We start from the raw sequence: 19,581 nt of genomic DNA, 5'->3' as shown, positions 1-19,581 counted from the left end.
ATTAAGTAACCTGCATCTGCTTCCTGAATGCTGAAATTTCAAAAGTGGGCTATTACTACACCCAGTGAGTATATTTCAGCAAATCTTTCTTTTTTGTTATGCTTTGATTTGATTTTTGACATAGAATTTCCTATAGCCCGTGCTGAACTAATATTTGCTATGTAGTCTAGAACGACCTTGAACTCTTGATCCTTCTGCCACCACCTCCTGAGTGTTGGAATTAGAGGTATTCATCACCATGCCTAGTCAATATTTTTATTTTAAGGGTGAAACCTCACAGAATATATATTCACTGCCCCAGGCATCTGTCTACAAATTTCTTATTGAATATGGTACCACTTGGTCTGAGCCTACACTGTTCTAGGAATTGTTATTCAGGCCTCTAAGAACTCCAGTGTCGAGAAGTACCCTGGAGATAGTGATCACAAGATAGAGCTGCCATGGTCCACTAGAGCATTCACCCTTCCTAACACTGTGACCCTTAAATACATGTTGTAGTGACCCCAACCATAAAACTATTTTCATTGCTGCATCATAACTGTAGTTTTTCTACTGTTATGAATTGTAATGTGAATATCTGTGTTTTCTGATGGTCTTAAGTGACTCCTATGAAAGGGTCATTCAACTTTCCAAAGGGGTCATGACCCACAGGTTGAGAACCAGTACACTAGGGGCACCTAGGACATAGTTGAATTCCACATGTAAGCAGGTATGTGTTCTTGTTTCTGGCCTCAACAGGGCTACTACACCTAGTATCAGAAAAAGGCTCAGGAAGACTTTCTGCAGGAACCACAAACAGTGAGCCGACTAGGACAGGCAGAAGAGAGCCTTTGCCTTGCAGAGGGTATAGGGAACAGCCTAGAAAATGCGCCATAGGGGTAGGGGGGAGGGTGAGCAACAACCTTCCAGGATGGAGCTTGAGATAGTAAGGAGATAACCCTTTGCATGGAGGCCAGGAGATACTTACACTGTGCACTTTGAGGTTCTTCCTCAAAGTTGGGGGATAGGTTGGGGTAGCACTTCCGTAAATACAGTTTTTGTGCCTGGAAGGCCCTTTTGTCTGTGGTTTGCAGTCTGCAATAAGCTATAACTGCATGCCCAGCCCAAGGCCCATTGAGTCACTTAGCTTGGCCCTCTAATTTGGGGGCAACTCCCAGGGCAACCAAGCAGTGTCTCTCAGTCTTTGAGCCTGTCCATCTCCCTCTTCTAGTTCTCTGTCCTCAGCTCTCTCTGAGGAAACAACCTGGACCCCAGATGTAAAAAGGCTGGGAACAGAATGTCCTTGCTGGTCAGCAGAACAGAGCAACAGCAGCAGCAATCTCTTGCCCTCCGGCCTCCCATGCCTGGGGGAGGCAGAGAAGAAAGTGGGGGCAATGATGGGGACAGGAAGGAAGAACAGGCATTTCCTGAGACCCCCAGGACTCCTGAGGAGGAGGCAACCACACAGCTGTCTTAATTCCTCAGGAACCAGTGGCAGCCTTGTGCAGGGATTGGAAGACAGAGATCATCATTGTCAATACACCTCTGTGTGTGACTTCAGGCTACCCTAGACAGGGACTAGCTTCTGTGTTTGTATACCTCTTCAACTCTAGCTTGTACACTTCTCCAGAGGCCTAGGGAAGGTAAGGCTATCTTGGGGAGCTACCCTGTCTCCCTGGCCTGCCTCACAGCCTAGGAAGCCCTTTCTCTTGCTGTCCTTACAAGAATGTAAGGAGGAGCCTAGCTAGCTCTTTAGATGGATGGAACGCACATCCTTGAGCAACCAGCACTGCTTCTGGGAGAAGCTGTACTGCTATGAGAGCACCTGCCATGGGCACCTGCACTGCTTGGGCACCTGGCTAGGAGACATTGCTGGCTTCTTGTTCTGAGTAGCCAGCCCTCCATCTATCATTAAACAGTTACTCCCCAGCCTTCCCAGGGAAGACCCCATGGCAAGAGCTGGTAAGTTAGCAGTATGGGACATACATAAAGGACCATGTCTTGTCGAAGGGGCAGGGAGAAAGGGAGCTAAGAAAAGGAGAGGCCCCTTTTCCTAGACAAGGGAATCTCAGCCTGGAATATGTGGAAAAGTACCTGGCATTGGCTGCAGCCTGTTCCTCTACAGCTGGTTTGCAGCTGTTCTTGCCCTAGCTTCAAAGGGGGGCTTTGCTGAGAGAGAGACAGGGCACCCAGAGGGCAACTGTGAACACATTGGTTCTCTGAGTATAAAATAATGACTTTTGGTAAGAATCCCTGGGGGACACAGGGCCTAGAATCCTGGCAGGTGCCCCTTGCAGAGGTGGCAGCTGCTGAGAAAACTGCCCATGGACTCCTACCCACCAGAGCTCCTGCCAACCCAGTTGTTTGCCTCATGAATCTTTGGGTTTCAGGGCTCTTCTTTTGGTTCCTTTCCTGTCCTGTTTCCCTAGTGTGTCTAGCCCACCTGGTGGATGACTGAAAAATGCTTCTGTTTGTTCTGGCAGTCTGTGTTAAGTGACAGTTCAATGTCTGGCTTCTCAATAAACTGAAAAGACATAGAGAACACCTGGGAACTCAAGGGAATCCACAGTGCATAAGCTGAACATGTAGTGGTCCTGTCCACATGGAATTTGCATACTGCTGGACTGTGAGCAAGGTCATGCCTGGAGAATCAAAGAAATGGTGGAATAAGGGCATACCAGCCTAAGGGGACAGGAAGACTTGCAGAGGAGAAGGCACTATCCTAGGCTGCCTTTCAGCACTCTCTGCAGGGCTCCTGTAAAAGCCAGTCCTGAGCAAGAGGCCTCAGCCTCCAGGACAAACCCCAGCCAGAGACATGTCACATGCACATCAGGGCCACTTTTTTTGAGACAGGGTTTCTCTGTATTGTTTTGCAAGTCGTCCTGGAACTCACTCTGTAGATCAAGCTGGCCTAGAACTCACAGAGATCCACCTGCCTCTGCCTCCCAAGTGCTGGGATTAAAGGCATGCACCCCAAACGCCCAGCCCAGGGCCACTTCTTTAGCAAGTATCTTGCCCGGAATGCTTTGATAAGAGCTCACTCTCAGCCTTCTGGCTATGTTCATGGCTGATGCCCTCAATGGCTGAACAGAGTCAGGGTATGAGACCCCCAGACTGTAGAAGGCAGCCCCTGCTACCACTAGAGTGAGAACTGAGTGATGACCTGGATCCTCAAGATGGTATGAAATGAATGCTTGGTAAGGGGGGGGGCTTCTGTCAACACACCCAAGAGATAGATGAGATAGTGCTAGTGAATCGAGCCTCCACTATCTTGAAGCTTCCCAGTGCTGATGGCCAAGGCGTGGCTGGTAAAAGCTGGCACTCTCTATGCTATGAGCTTTTTTTGACCTTCCCCTGAGGACATAATCACACAGCATCTCTCCCTTCTGGGCCACCAGGGCTGTAATTTCAGGGATTGAAGGGAGCTCCTTGAAGGCCCAGTCTGCGTGTGTCTAGCTATCTTTAGAGGCACAGTCTGGGGCATGGCCAGAAGAAAGAAAGTGGACCAGGACTGTACTATGGCCTGTGTGGATGGTCTTCAAAGCTGAGGAGCCAGAAGGAGGCACCAGGGACCCTGTGCTCTTCCTTTAAATAAGGCTAGACCTTAGGAGCACAGTCTGACTCTGCCTATGGCTGTGAACACAGATGGCTTTAGTTACTCTACTACAATCTAGTAGGTTTGGTGAAGGAAAGGCCAGGCCCTATCTTTTAGTACCTCAAGACAGATACCTGGCAGAGGACAGTACATAGCCTGAGGACTACAGAATCCAGCATCTCCCAGGTGGTGGCAGTTGCTATGGGAGTAGGAGCTTGGACAGGGGTGGCCTAGGTACCAAGTCATGTTGAGCAAAGCTTATCCAGACCATGTGTCTAAAGTAAGAGGGAGGTTTGGTGTAATAGAACGTGGGGAGGCAAGGCAGGGAGGCTGGTCGGCTATAGAATCTGGAAAGCAGATTGCATGGGAACAGGAGAAAGGGAGTAGAGGTGCACGGTCCTGTTGAGGTCTCCTGCAGCAGTCACATGTCAGCCCCAACAAATGAATTACTCCCCATTCTCTTTTTCCACTTGAACTTGACAGCCATAGGTGTACCCTTCTCGTCCCCACTGCCGTTGCCTTCAGTCCTGCTCTGTTACTTCAGTATCCCATCTTAAGCTGGAGATTGATGAGTTTCTCCTTTTTGCCCCCATGACCCCAGGGACCCCTTCTTTGACATCACCACCAGCTGGGTTGCTACTGTTGTATTCTTTCAGAGACTCAGTACCCTGAGATTCCAGTTGGACTGCCTATACTGCCGGTACCTGTCAAGTGAGTACCCAAGGGAAAAGTAGGCGAAGTAAGCATGGCACCAGGGAATAGAGAATTCTGGGGAACTCATCCCTGATTGGGGATTCTGGTTGCTGGTCAGCCCCTCCCAGGTTAACACAGAACTGAAGGCCCTGGCCTCCAGCTGCTGAGATCTCCTAGCTCTAAGATCCCATAACTCTTGGAAAATGGGATCATCCTTGCCTCAGCTGTGCCTTGTTTGCTGGGCGTCCTTAATTAGTGATAACCTGGGGACATGAAGTCATGTTCCCTTTGTCTCAACTCAGTGCCAGGCCAATTCAGATTGCTTTTAGGGCTAGTAAAGGTTATGTTGATCACAGTATAATTTCAACCTTGATCAGAAGGTGAGTCAAATAATCATCTCATAGAATTTCTAAATTTAAATTCCCTGCATCTGCGTTGGGAACATCATAGCAGTTATGCTCTCTGCCCCAGGCTTTGCCAGTCCATAGCAGCCTCGTAGACAAACTGGAGGGGTGCCTGTCCCTTGCTCTTTTCCACCTGTGCAGGGGATTCCCACCCTGTCTCCAAAGGTCTAGAACAAGGCCTAGAAGTTGCTGCCGTGACGCATAGTGGGGCTCCTTGACTCATTAGCTCAGCAGGGCTAAGAATTGAAAGGATGAGATGTCGGGGCTACTTATCCCATACACCCTGTGCCTTTTAGATCTGAACTCAACTGTGTAGAGGGTGGGGCTGGATAGACTAGGAGGAGGCTAGAGCAGGATGGGCAGGGATTGGGGTGGTTAGGCTGGGGAGGAGGAGTTGAGAAAGCTGGGAAAGCAGATCTGCTGCCTCCAGGGCTGCTGACCTCTGACCCAGCCCAAACAGGAAGTGCCATATCTGTAGGCCCAGACCCCAGAGGAGAAGGAATGCACAGATGAGTCCAAAGCAAACATTCCACCAGTTTCCTAGTCACCCCCACCCCCAGTCTGCTTGTCCTTTTTCTGCTGAGAATGTAGTGGTGGGGGTAGAAGGGAATTGCTGTAGAATGAGACCAAAGCAAGACTGAATTCTCAGGCCCAGAGCCCAGCTGGAACTGGTGGCAGCGCTAAGGCTCTATAGTAGGTATTTTTTGTGTTCTTCTTTTGTTCATATCCCCGAAGTCAGGGATCATCTTTCTCCTGCTGCATTCTACCTGTTGGTTACTTAATGCTCTGGTCTTGTAAGCTGTAAAAGCTGATGCAGGGATCTCAGCCACTTTCCCTGTGGCTCCCTTAACACAGGGAAAACAAGGGCTCTATGACCCCATGGGACTCCTTAGAGTGATAATCTCAACCCAGTACAACTGGCCAGCTCTGTCTTTAGGACTTAGAAGGCCTGAGCCATCACAACCCTGGCACTGTAGCCTCATCTTGGTTAGATAGTCAGTCAATGACTTGAATCAGGGGACAGTCACTGCTAGATCCTCAGGACTGGACCTCTGATGCAGGGCTGGCTTTTCACAGACCAAGGCTTAGTCTCCAGTACCTGATGAGTGAATGCCACCATCCCCTTCTCTGGCATCAGGCCACATGAGTAATAACTTGGTCCTGCAGGAAGTGAGATGTGTAGATTTGGGCAAATTGTTTTACCTGCTTGCATCTTAGTCTCCAATCTTCAAATTGTGTGTAGGACCCCGGAGATTGGGCAGGCTGACTTTGGGATGGGTATGCATGGACAAGGATAAGGGTCATGAGGTATGGAATGGATAAGGGTCTTCAAAGCAGCAGTCACCAGTTCCTGGTTGCTTTAGGACAAAAAGACAAGTCTTTTTGGCTTCTCTATCAACCTGCACCAGCAACCAAATGCCACTGTAGGCATCCTAGCCTTGGATAGGAAACTTAATAAAGGTCTCAGCTACAGATGGTTCCTGGAACAAGTAGGGCCAGCTGCAAGGATTCAGAACTCTGATGAGGACAGGAATGTGGGGAGGCTCTCAGATGAGCCGTGAGAACTAGGTCTCTGAGTCCCTTACTGATGAAGCAGCATCTAGGATTTGGCCAGGGACTCCATGAAAAAGAGAGCCAGTACTCTCAATGCATGTAGCTTAAATCTGAGATGGAGGTGGGGGCTGCTAGAGGCTTGAATGAGGTGCATTTATTACATTTAATGCAAACCCATGTTCCCCCAGTCCCTTGAACTCCACTGTGTCATTTGCTGAATGAAAAGGCCTTCATCAATCATGTGAAGAACTGGGGGCATTTAAAACTGTCCTGGTGATGCAAAGATCAAATGGAGCTTAGCTTCCACCATGCAGAAATCAGATGGCAGAGCAAGAGTGAGCATCAGAGTGAGTGTGGAGCATGAGCACTGGGTATCAACTGGGGCAGAGGGATTTAGGGAGGCTAGACTGAGGGTGCAGTTCAGATCACCACTTTCCTCTGGGCCACTATGAGCCCCTGTTACTCCATGGTGGACTCTGCTGGCAAGCAAGAACTGGTCCTTGCAAGTCTGAAAGAATAGAGGGTGGTGATGGCCAGGATAGGTGAAGGCAGGAAAGGTGGCTTCTTTCAGTGACCTCCAAGTGGGGCAAGCCATTGGGGCAGCTCCTCCGTCTCCTATCCCTGCAGCCTGCAGTGCTCATGCCTTCCATCAGCAGGGAAACACCACAGTGCTGCAGTCAAGGAGAAGCAGGGGCTGAGCCTGTGTTTGACTAGCCGCCAGCCCCCTGTCCAGGCCCCACGTCAGGCGGACTGGGGAGTGGAAAGCAGCTGGGTGGCCCCTCCCAAGCTGCCGTCTGCTTTCTTTTGCCCCCTTGGCAAGAAGGGGAGAGGAAAAAAAGGATAATTAAACCCAAACGTCCTGGTAACTTTTTCCTGGAACAAGAAGACACAGGGCGGGAGGTTCTGCTCCTGAGAATGGTGGGTGGGACTGTCTGTGGACCCTTGCCTTCTGTCTCCACTCCAGCCTGTACTGTCTTGGTGATCAGCAGGCCTTCATTAGCCTTTTGACAGCCCTTTCCCATTCTCCCTTAGCTTGTCCCACTCTTTCCAAACTGTCCTGTTAACCCTGCCTGGAGCCTCTCTGGTCATTATCATGGTGAAAGGTCTGTTCATGCCAACACCACAACCAACTGTCCAAATCAGAGGAGAGGATCTTGTTCTAGTGCCTTCTGAGACAGTCCACTCCCTCATACCTGATTCTATGTTAGGACACCAGTTGTGGGGCTTTGAGATGGCAGCTCTAGAACACCGCTGTGTCTGCCCTTCCCCTCCCTTTCATGTCCCTTCAGTTAAAACCAGCTCTGGGCCAGCTCCATCTGTCACCACAACTCCACATGGGCTTCCTGGGTGCCAGCAGGGCAGGCATGGGCACGGCTGAAGGAGGAGGATCTTGAGGTTGGCGAGTATTGTGGGGAGGACTTGGAAGTTGGCAACAGCTTAAAGGAGCAGGTGGTGACAGGGCCCAGTCTTCTCAGGGCTGTGAACATGGAGGGAGATGACCTGAAGATCCATCTGAGACAGGCCTATGCTCTAGGTCCTCTGGGGTTTCCTGATTCCACACTGCCGTCTATACTTCTCTTCCCAACTCCCTGTCTTTCTTTATTTTCTGGTTTCCATATGCCTGTCAGAGGAATATCTCCCTAAAGTAGACACTCACAGGGGGAGAGGGAACATTGATTCATGCCTGGGGTACCAGGCAGTCCTCTTGCAGCTAGTTGCTGTTGGGTCCCAGTACACTAAGATATAGCTGCAATTCAACATACTCTTTATCATCTTTTTGAGGAAGTTGATACTCAGCTCCTAGAACCAAGGGTTATGAGGACAGCAAACTGCTCCATCTGTGCCAAGGATCCTGGGAGCACCAGCTGATTAGGCCATGGATCCCCTGAGTTCCACAACTCACATCTCCAGAAAGCACCACCAAATGGTGGTAGACATTTCAGGAGATGGTGTGGTCCAAGAAAGAATGGGCTTTACTCAAGGTGATGGTTAATTTTGATTGCCAGCTTAGTTTTGATTAATATGCACCTATGATATTAGTGAGGTACACTTGTGTGTGTGTGTGTGTGTATGTGTGTGTGTGTGTGTGTGTCTGTGTAATTCCAGAGAAGACCTGGGGACCTGACCTGCTCTGAATGTGTCACCACCATATGGGCTGGAATCCTAAACTAAATAAAAAAGTGAGAGAAAGCCAAGTGTTTTAGTTTGCTTTCTATTGCTATGATAAAAACACCATAACCAAAAGCAACTTGGAGAGGAAAGGGTTTATTTTAGTTTACAGTTTATAGTCAATCATGAAAGGAAGGCAAGGTAGGAACTGAGGCAGAAATCATGGGAGAATGTTCCTTATGGTTTGCTCAGTCTGCTTTATTAAACAATCTGAGGTGGGTTGGGTCCTCTCACATCAATCTTTAATCAAGAAAATGCCCCACAGACATCTCCACAGACCAGTGGAGTTGTGCTAAGTTGACAAAAGTCTGTGGGGGAGATGTCCATGTCATGCAACTCATTCCCTTGCACCCCCAGAATCAGCATCTTGCTGAGCCCTTTGGGGAAGGCAGAGAGACTGGGTGAACTAACTCTAATGCTCACTTGCTTGTGTCTCTTTGCTGCTTCCTCCAGCTGCCCTGGTCCATTTCCTTGCCTGCACTCCAGAAGCTTCTGTACTGTAGTCCCTGTAGGAAGTGGTCATTGCATTTGAACTCCAGCAGGAAGAGGAGGGCAAACCTGGCAATGTGGACAGGGAATTTCCATTCAGATTAAGTTGCTTCAGCTGCTTCTGATTCTGGGAGTGGGGAGAGGAGACAGGATAGGGGGTCTATCTGCTGCTGATCAGGGCACAAGCCTTCCTGGGCACAACTCTAGGCCCATCACACCTATCTGGTTTCACTGTGGCTTCCTTCCTGGCTGTTGTTGAACCTAGGCCCATTGATGATATTTACTGCAAAGGACTCAGGAGAGTTCCCCAGTAGGTTCATGTACCCCAAATCATGTGATTCACCCATGCACCATCTCCCATCCTCTGCTACTCTTAACCTTCCATTTGAAGTAGCCAATTTTTCTGATTGTCCCAAAGTAGGGCACTGCATCACTGCTAACCAAGACCCACAGCAAGAGTTACAGGGAGGCAGATATAGTGAGAGCTGGTTTGAAGAAGAGATAGGATAAGAGTGCAGTTCTGTACCTTTCTCACCCCAGCTGTGGGGGTAGGTGCTATCAGAGAGGGCTTAACCATCTGCCAGGAAGGGTGTGGTCAGGCTAGGGACCCCAGGGTTAGGGCATGTTTCATTTTCACATTGTGACAGGCAATAGCCATTTGGGCCAGTATGCATGAGACTGGCAAGGAGGGCATGGCCTGCTTTGAGGTGCCCAGGTCTGTCACTCCATGTCCAGGTCCAGGCCCAACCCTTGCCAGCTTCCTGGCCTCTTCTGTACATAGCCTGTGTCTCCTGAGGTGTTCCTTCCACTATCTTGGTCTTCTCTGTTCTTTCTGCTGGTACCAGGCTCCTGGCCCAGATTGGCAGGAGGTCCCTATAAAGAGGCAGCCCTGGCTTAGTCACAATCAACAAGGGCCCAACTGAGGGGCAAGTGTTTTTCAGTGACTGAGTCCAGTAGGGGGTCAATCTTTGGAGAGTTCCTTCTTGACTTGACAAAACCATGGTCACTTTGAGCACTCATGAGCAGCCTTATCATACCCAGCAGACAGTATAGGGGCCATTAACCCTGGCTAGTCCTTACCATTGGTCCTCTTGGGCTTCAGATTCTTTCTGGTTTTCTGACTTCCTTTCTTTCTGCCTTGGCACTCCTCTATGATCACTGCCCCCTTCTCTGACTCCTGGAACCCTGCTAACCTTTAAGGGCTTCAGCTCCCCCATCCTCAGCTCCTCTGTCCTAGACTCTAGGACAGTGGGCTGAGCCTGTTGGGTTCCATTCCATTGTTCAGACACTGTGTTTGCTCAGAGACTACTGGGGGTGATTTCTTTCTCAGAGCCAGGCCTGGCCTGGCCTGGAAGGTGACTTCCAGATGGGGGCTTGATGAACTTGATCCTTGAGAGTGGGTCAAGCCTAGCTCTGTCATCAGTCTAGCTGCTCATTTTCATGCCTGTGTGGGTTGCCCAGCTTTGCAAAAGGTGCCAACATAGGCTTGACTTACAGGTCTAGCCCTCACCTGCCATGGGATATTCATGGTAGAATAGTCGCAGCTACCTTTCTCTCCAAGCCTTCCACTGCCATTCTTTCTTTTGGACAGGAGAATGAAGGAGCAAGCAGAGTGCCATCCTATGCCATTGGCTGCCTACCCTGCCTCTTAGAAATGAAGTAGTGCTTCCACTAGAGGCTTTTCAAATCCAATGGGACAAGATGCAAGTTGGCTCCCAGCTCACAAGGGGAGCTTTTCTTGTTCTTCATTGAAGATCTCAGCCTAGTCAGATCTTGGGTCAGATGTCTTCTCAGTCCCTCTTCTTCAGTGCCTCCCAAGGGTAGAGGATGAGAGCATTGCCTCTGTGCCCCTACCCAGTGCTGAAGCAGGAGCCTTATGTGTGGAGACACTCATTATTGTCATCTGGCACAGTTCACTTTTGGAGGTGGCAGCCCCAGTACCTGCTGGGAGGCAGGACTTGTTGTGGGATAGTTAAGCTTGAAGCCTGTCTTAAGGGGCTGTCAGCCACCTTAAAGAAAGAGTGATAATTTCTGGAGACTCACATGTCCTAGAAGTAGTCCAGAGGGCTCTCATTTCCTTGTGTTTAGGGAATAGGATGAGGGCCTAGACCACCCATCTTGTTCCTCCTGCCTCCCTAGGCCTAGGACAGGGCCACCAAACACAGAACTAAGTAGCTCTCACCCATTGTCCTTGTCTAAGGACCCATTAAGCCCAGATCTGCCTGCAAAACCCCTCACCTCCCACAGTTCCAACCTCCCAAGATTTTCCTGTTCTGGTAGGTGTTGAAGCAGCCAGATGAACTCCTTACCAGCAAACCCTGATCCATTCCTGTAGTCCTTTCCCCTTTTGCCATATCCTATGCAGTGACACAAAGCCTCCCAAAGTCTTCAACACTCATTACCCTCCAGTAAGGGTACTCTGAGGACCATGGACTGCCTTAGGCTTTGTCTGCCTAAGTTCCCGGCCCTGGCTTTGTTTCTAGGAGCCATCACTGCCTACTCTGTCTCTCCTTCCTTTCTCAAGACCTCCCTTCTACCAAACCAATGAATACCTTGTTCCTAACTCCCCACAATGTCCACTGCTTCCACCTGAGAAGAAAGACAGGGATTCTTTCCTGGATTCAAGAGCTTGTGCTTTCTCTGTAAGGCCCTCATTGACTCTGCACTGGCCAAGGCCCAGTGCCTCCATGAATAGGGCATCTGTTTCCATACACTGTGGGCCTATGAGGCCCATTACATGGCAGGATATCCACCATAGGCTGCCAGGTCCCACCTTCATGGCAGGGAAAAGAGAAGGGCAGGGACTCCCTGGGTCCTCAGAAGATGGGGCAGGTGCCAGGGATGTCTGGGGCAGTGGAGACTCTGGTATTCACAGAACCATGCATGGATTTGTGCTATAGATAGAAGCAGACAGGCTGCCCCCACCCCTGCTTCCACAGACAACAGAGACTTTGGGCTTCCTGGATACTGGCCTCCCTGTGGATAGGGCTGGCTCTTGGTGCTTCTGTCACTTCCTTTTCTTCCAGGCCTCTGCTTTCTCCTCTGTGAAATGGGGGGCAATATGTACCCTGTGTCCCCCATTAGAATGTATTGAAGCAGGCACTGCCTGGGTGTATCGATCTTACAAGACTCCCAGAGTTCTTGGTCCAGAGTCACAGTTCACATACACTCCTGTACCTCCCTAACACCAGGTAGATCTGAGGGGCTCCTTGGGCTAGGATGATACCAGGCAGAAAGGAGGTTGGGCCTGAATGAAGGTGCTGCTGGGCATAGGCAAAGGAACCCTTAAACATGCCTTGGGGGATATCACCAATCTCTGCTCCAACATTTGGCCTGGACACTGGTCACTGGGTGTCTCCATAGCCCCAGCTCTAAACCTAGCTGGGAGCTGAGGGGGCAGGCACCTGGGGCTGGCAGGCAGCACAGTTTGCCACAGGGCTCAGATGTTTAGGGCCAGCATTGAGGAAACTTTTCCTACAGCTCTGTCCAGTGTTGAATTATGTTTGGAAGTGATCTGAAAAAATGAGTTAATTGTGGGCAAGGCTTGGATGGAAAGGAGACAGGCAAATAGTGGGGGAAGGGCAGAGACCAAGAAGGACTACAGCCTTAGCTCTGTCTGCATATTTTAGTCACTGTCCTTGGCCATGGGACAATGTGAGAGGTCCTGGGAGAGTGGCAGGCACAGGAGTTGAGGTTTGAAGGAGTTCTGGCAAGTAGATTTTCACTGGGCTATTCAATATTTCTCTACTTGAGTGTAGTGAAGCAGCTGTACTGTGGTTGGTGAAAGAGGGACCTGGGAGTCACTCTTCTGGAGGGGCCCACACTCTACACCACACAAAGTCCATTCACAGCCCTTCCCCCACTCCTTCCATGCAGGGTTCTTGTTTATGACCTGAAAATTGTGACAATGCCACATGCAAATCAGAAAGCGGGACTGTCTGAGGAGGCAGGGAAGAGACCAATGTCTGACTATGCACCCTGTGGGTGACAGAGAATGGCCAGGCCTAGTCTTTTGTCTGGGAGGCCATTGCTGAAGTTGAAGAAGGGGACCTCTCATGTCTGAGAGGGCTGAAGTGTGAAGTCCTCCCTTATTCTGGAAAGTCAGAGAGTGGGAACACCCCTCCACCATCACCATTTTACAGAGAAAGGATGGAAGGCCCACTCTAGTCTGAGAACCTTTTGATCTAGTCATCACAGAGGTGGGCCTAGAATCTGGGTCCCTACTGATGCTCCTGGTGCTGCCCCTCCCCCAAAATGAGATGGATTCTGGAATCCTGACCCCCTACCCATTTCCCCTGTTCTTGAAGCTCCCCAGGCTCTGACTAAACATCCTGCCATCTGGTTCCCATTAGCTGGGATGGGGGTGGGGAGAAGTCTGCTCCCAGGTTTCTCTGACACAGACAGCCTGGAAGACAGGAGGGATACTCACTCTTCCCCACCTAGGCAGGAAGCCCAAGGTCTGAGGTGCTCCCAGTTCCTCAGCTCCTAAGGAGCCTTGGTTTGGCTGCCCTTCTCTTGGTTTGGAAGTGCAGTGACCAATCCAGGTGAGCATTTGGGGAATGGTATTTCTGCAACCTACTCTGTCCAGCCAAAGTGCCCACACATCTCTGGAACCATGAAGCAACCCTGCAGGGCAGAACCAGATTGTGGGGCAAGGCTCAACAGAACCAGCAGTTCCCATTAAGTTTTGGTTTTGTCCTCCCCTCTCCCCAAGAGCTCATTTGCAGACTCAGACTCTACTCAGGCTGAGCCAGCCAGGGCCCCAGGCCAGCACTGATTCTAAGCCTGTCTGGAAAGGAGGGCGGGAGGGACACTGGGATTTTTTCAGGAAACAGGATGAGGCCTGGGGCTTGCTGTAAAGGGCTTCAGACTCAATGCTCTGCTATGGACTGAGTGGTCCTGAAATGTCAGGAGCAATTCCTGCTCAGTGCTTCAGTCTCTCAACCTCAATATGGCAGACAAGCACTTCTTAGAAAGCTGTAGAAACAGATTGTAGGCCGGGGGAAGAATCTGCTCTATATAAACACCATAGTTTCTAGCTGCACAATTCCCGAATTCCAAGGGTCTCCTGCTAACTTCATTTTCCCTTCCCACACGGCCCTCTTCCCATATGCAGAGCTTTTGTACCCCAAGTCTCCACAAGGATGTACAACCGTAAGACTCTTCTTTCATCACAGAAGGGTTGGACAACAGAGTCTTCTCACCAAACATTCTTGAGCCTCTGCAAGTGGAGGTTAGAGGAAGCAGTGTTTTTGACAGAAATCTGTTGAAGGCCTTGAAAAAGCAACTTGCTCTGCGATACGAATGAAAAGGAGAAATCCATGCAAATAGGACACTGGTAAAGAGCCCTTCAAAAAAGAAGACAGGTCAGTGCAAAGGCCTTGAGTTGGGGGAGTTCGACTCAAATTTAGAAACAGCAGAATAGTGAAATAGGTTGAGTGAGGGCCTAAAACTGGGAAAGGACAGGAAGGTCTGCTTGAGAAAGGTGTCAAAGGTGACCAGGAAATATTACCTTTGTCCTCAAAGAAAACAGAGACACCAGGAACTTCTTAGCAAAAGAATTGCACAACTCAACTCGTAGATTTAGCCCTTGGCAGCCAGGTGCAACACAGACCCACTGGGGTCACAAAGACAGAGGTGGAAATAGGTGTGAGGGACTGAGTTGTCTAAGGGGAGAAGCTGATCACAGCTTGCCCTGGGTGAAAAAGAGTATCAATTGCACACCTGCCTAGGCTTAGGGGCTGGATTGCAAGGACGATTAGCAAACTTCCAAGCTTCTGTCAGGAAAGTATCTGGAGCTTGGGAACATTATATTAGTAGCTGTTGCTACACTGTCACTCTATACAGGGAGTTCTGGAATTTTCTAAGTGCATGGAGTCTCTCCCATGTACCCTCACTCCTGCGAGGGTGTGGGGAAGAACAATGGTTTGGTAGCTCATGCACCCCAGTCAGAGAGCAGAAACATTCTTTGGTGTTTTACATTTTATCTGGGTACAACAGAGCGTGCGTGTGCATGCGCACGTGTGTGTGTGTGTGTGTGTGTGTGTGTGTGTGTGTTTGTTCTCATATGCACACTCATGCATGCACAAACACACAAGAATACCAGGTCTACATATATACACGTGGGCAGGTCTCAGGGCACATGCAGGCAACTGTTTTATGCCAGTAAAGATACAGGGGCCTTTCCCCCTTAAAGCTTCCAGAAGAGAAAAGTAAAACTTTCTGTGCCTTGCTCTTGCTGGCAGTGACCCTTCCCTAGAGGAAACTTAGCTTATTTTAATACCATTGAAACCTCAGAGGATCTGCTCCCAATTAAAGAAGCACTCTTGCAGATGCTTTTGTGAGCAATGTAGACAGAAGACCATTCACATTCACACTCATGCCATCGTCTGGGCTGCCTTGCCTGAGATTAGAATGGGAGATGTGGAGGGAGGGAACAGAACCTTTGTTGGGAAGATAGCTGGAGAGATAATGGAGGGAACACGGCACTGACAGGCAGGGAAGAGGGCCCAAGGCCTATGGCTGGAGTCTGGGTGTCCCTGGGGATGGGGTCTGGGTGTCTCTGGGGATGTGGTCTGGGTGTCCCTGGGGATGGGGTCTGGGTGTCCCTGGTGATGGGGTCTGGGTATCCCTGGGGAGGGTGCCAGTGGAAGGGGGTTTGGAGAGGGCACCATACAGCAAGGGGGGGCTTTGGGACCACTTTCTCATCTTCCTTCCTAGACTGAAATTCCAGTTGATCCCTGCCCAAAACATGGGCTCCATTTGACTCTTTATGAAAGCTGTTTCACCCCATCAGGTGGGCCTCAGGCACAGGCCAGAAGCTAGACAGAAACTGGGGCTTGGCTGGGAGAAAATACAGACTTGTGAGATTTTGAAGTCGAGCACCCCCTCCCTGGCGGCCCCTGAGTGGGCACGTTTGTGTTCCAGTCCTGGCGCCCGCATTTCTCTCTCCAGACACATGTGACTCAACCCTGCTGGCCTTGCCAAGAAGTCTAGACCCAAGAGTCTCCCTGTGGAGGGGGTAATCCTGCTGCTGCCGCTGTTTCCTCATCAGCCTTGGCGGAGCCCGGTGCGTGTGCAGCTGTGCACCCCATCCCCTGTTTTGTGCATTCACAGGCATAGTAAAGAGGGTTATTTGGAGGCGTGTGCTTGAGTGCAACAGTCCACAGGGGTCCAGTTCTTGCCTAAATTGTTAGGCCTACGGAAGGAGGACATACAACTCTGTTTCCCCCTTCTCATGGCTACTCCTACTACCAGTTTGTGGGGCTAGGTGCACTCTCTTGGGTATACATACTGCCCCACAGGCTCTGTTCACACCTGAGAAAATGCTGGGCCCACCCTAGAGACTCTTATTGGCCCAAGGACTGGTCTGGAAACCCACTGGAGTCCCGACTTGGGTTATTCTCAGCCTGACTTGATTACTGGGCCTCATTTCTTTCCCTGAAGCAAGCATATCTGTGGGCATACCCACGCACTCAGTACTCTACTTGCTCTTTCTTAACTTCTTTCTTTCTTTCTTTCTTTCTTTCTTTCTTTCTTTCTTTCTTTCTTTCTTTCTTTCGAGACACAGTCTCTCTGCAGCCCCAGCTGTCCTGGAACTCACTATATAGAGCAGACTGGTCTCAGACTCACAGAGATCTGTTTGCTCCTGCCTCCTGAGTGTTGAGATTAAGGGCATGTGTCTCTACACCATGCTTGCCATTTCTCTGAGTCTGAATTTGGTGTCCATGGTCCTTCTTGGGGAGCTTCAGGGATGGATGATCTGGATGAGGAGGTTGCCTTGGTCCCTTGAAGGCTTCCTGTGACTACTCCTGGCCCCGAGTTAGCCTAACGTGTCAGTACCTTTGTAGAGCATCTCTGTCTCAGGAGGGCCTATTTCTACTATTCCATGACAGAGGCAGCAGAAGGCAGTCTGTCTTTTTCCTCACTCTTCAGTCTCCTCTAATAGTAATATTCCACTGGTGGTCCCAGCTAAGGTTTCCATAGGAGCCCAGCATGAGTGCTCCAAGACATTTTCTTGTCCTGATATCCTCCAGGGTCAGCCCAATGCCCTGTGGCAAGGATGCCTACTTCAGGAGCCCAACTGCACAAGTAGAAGGAAGGGTCTCATATGCCTTCACAGTCTGCCAAACTATCCTTGGCAATGTGGGGCTGGTGCCTGTCAACGGTTCTCCTTTTCCAACCTATGTGCCAAGCACTGACACATGGCTTAGGCCCTGCTGCAACCCATGACCAAGTTTTTCTCATGATCATGGGCTGGCTCTTGCTTCCTATAAATCCTCATTCTGTCCAAAGCCCTCCACCCTATCCATAACCCCTCCCCCAATTCAGGCATTAGGGTCTTTTAGCCCCATGACTATGGGCTCTTGATGCCTAATCTCCATCCCATCTCCCTTATAAAACTAACATTCTCTGGGCAGGATTGCTCTTAGAGGTCTGTCCACTCCCCAGTCCTCCATTGTAGGAACCCATCCCCATGTATCTACACACTTGCTTGGCACAAACACCTTCCAAGATGTAACTAGCTAATGTTTAGACAAGGTTCTTTTGGAGATATGCTTCCTTATGTTGAGTTTGAGTCTATATTTCCAGAAGTTTCTATGACTGGGCCTTTCCTTTCCTGTTGGTGAGCAGTCCCATGGCTCTTTACATTTCCACCCCAATCTCCAGTGGAGGATGGTTGAGAAGTACCATGACTGAATTGGAAGGCAGGTTGCCCCCTGCTGCTGTGGCCTTGGTGCAGGAGGCTAGCCTCCAGGGCTGTGGATGAACTTTGCTTTTCCAGGCCCTACCAATTCCTCAGGCCCCACCTGGAGCTGTATAGAAAAAGCTGCTGAGCTGGGGAAAGACCTTTTCAGTTCCCTGGCTCCCTGGGACTGGGTGGAGAAGAAGGATTTTCTTCCAGAATACACAGGGGCTGGTTTCTTTTCCGTTCCTCAGGAACAGAGGATATGGGGAGGGTGGAGGGAGGCAGTCACACTGCAGTGGTTTCTCCCGCCAAATTCCCCAGTCCTAGGAAAGATCCACAGTAAAAACCCACAAGAATTTGAATGTCTGAGCTGGGCTCATAATTGAAATGAAATTTTCTAAAAAGAATGGAAGAAATAACAGAAACAGAAAAAGGCAGGAAAAAGTAAAAAATAAAAACAAGCAAAAAAAAAAAATAAAAAAGGAAGAATAAGCCACCAAAATCCCCTTCCACCCTTGTATTACATAAAGATCTGAGGCAGCAACCTTGTGGAGGATACAAAGGGGCCTTAAAGTACTTTGCTATGAAATGGACCCCTGAGCCAAGTCATTGGGCCTTATTCTTCCCAGATTTCTTCAGCTCAGGTTGGGAGGCTCCATGTTGTATCTTCTGAAGAACTTGACATTTCAAGTTATTATTAAGGAATTAGGCCCTGGCTTCTCAGCAGGGCAAGTTTAGGGACTCTCTGCTAGCCCTAAGCTCTTGCCTGTTCCCTTCTTCCAGGACTCTACCGAGAGACCTCTCTAGTCAGAGGATTTCAGTTGCTTGCGAGCAACAACTTCTCCCTCAACAACTGCCCCCCAGCACTCTGGTATGTATATATATGGGGGTATGTGGGTATATTGAAGCCAAAGATTGATGTTGGGTGTCTTTTTCAATTGTTCTCTACCTTATTTTTAAAATATTTATTCATTTTTATTGAGCTATATATTTCCCCCCTCCCCTTCCCTCCTCCTCTCCCCTCTTCCATCTTGCCCCTGCCCCCATGCTCCCAATTTACTCAGGAGAGCTTGTCTATTTCCCCTTCCTAGGTGCATCTATGTGTGTCTCTTTAGGGGTCATCTAGGTTCTCTGGGGTTGTGGACTGTAGGCTGGTTGTCCTTTGCTTTATATCTAGTATCCACTTATGAGTAAGTACATATATTTGTCTTTCTGGGTCTGGGTTATCTCAGGATATTTGCAGGCAAATGGATGGAACTAAAATATTTATTTTTATGTCCATGAGTGTTTAATTACATTTATGTCTATGAAACATATGTATGCAGTGCCAAAGTTGTTCAGAAGAGGGCATTAGGTATTCTGGAACAGGAGTTACAGACAGCTGGGCGCTGCCATGTGGGTTGTGGGAACTGAACCTAGGTCCTCTGTAAGAGCAGCAGTGTTCCTTTTTTTTTTTTGGTTTTTCGAGACAGGGTTTCTCTGTATTGTTTTGGAGGTTGTCTTGGAACTCGCTCTGTAGACCAGGCTGGCCTTGAACTCACAGAGATCTGCCTGCCTCTGCCTCCTGAGTGCTGGGTTTAAAGGCATGCGCCACCACCGCCCGGCGAGCAGCAGTGTTCTTAATAACCAAGACATCTCTCCATCCCTCTGCCTTATTTTTGAAACAGGGTCTCTCACTGAACCCAAAGCTTATCTGGGTACAATCATTTTCTCAGTGAGGAGTTTATAGGCATGCTCATAATCCTGACTTGAAAACAAAACAAAACAAAATAACCCATAAACAAACAAATAAAAACAAAAGCAAAACACTGATTGAGTCACCTTCCCAGACTCTATGCCTCTTTTTGTTTGTTTCTTTGTTTTTTGAGTATTGTCTCAAGCAGTTCAAGATGTCCTGGAATTCCACTATGTAGTTGAGATTGGCATTGACTTTGTAATCTTTTTGTGTCCACATTTAAGTTCTGGGATTACAAGCATGTGCCTCACACCTGGTTTTTCCTTGCTTCTTG

At 49.4% G+C, this 19,581-nt stretch overlaps 1 long non-coding RNA gene across 1 annotated transcript; it reads left to right on the top strand.

The window, feature by feature from the left end:
• Window positions 1-5,284: 5,284 nt before the first annotated feature.
• Window positions 5,285-19,002, top strand: LOC110339472. Its single transcript, XR_002381544.2, has 4 exons — window positions 5,285-5,364; window positions 14,000-14,249; window positions 15,838-15,952; window positions 18,356-19,002. It is a non-coding gene; the product is annotated as an uncharacterized LOC110339472 (long non-coding RNA).
• The last annotated feature ends 579 nt before the right edge of the window (window positions 19,003-19,581 follow it).

This window comes from Mesocricetus auratus, unplaced genomic scaffold, assembly GCF_017639785.1.
Source record: "Mesocricetus auratus isolate SY011 unplaced genomic scaffold, BCM_Maur_2.0 Super-Scaffold_100003, whole genome shotgun sequence".
In the NCBI taxonomy this organism is placed as follows: domain Eukaryota; kingdom Metazoa; phylum Chordata; class Mammalia; order Rodentia; family Cricetidae; genus Mesocricetus; species Mesocricetus auratus.
This window is presented reverse-complemented; position numbering and strand designations above follow the sequence as displayed.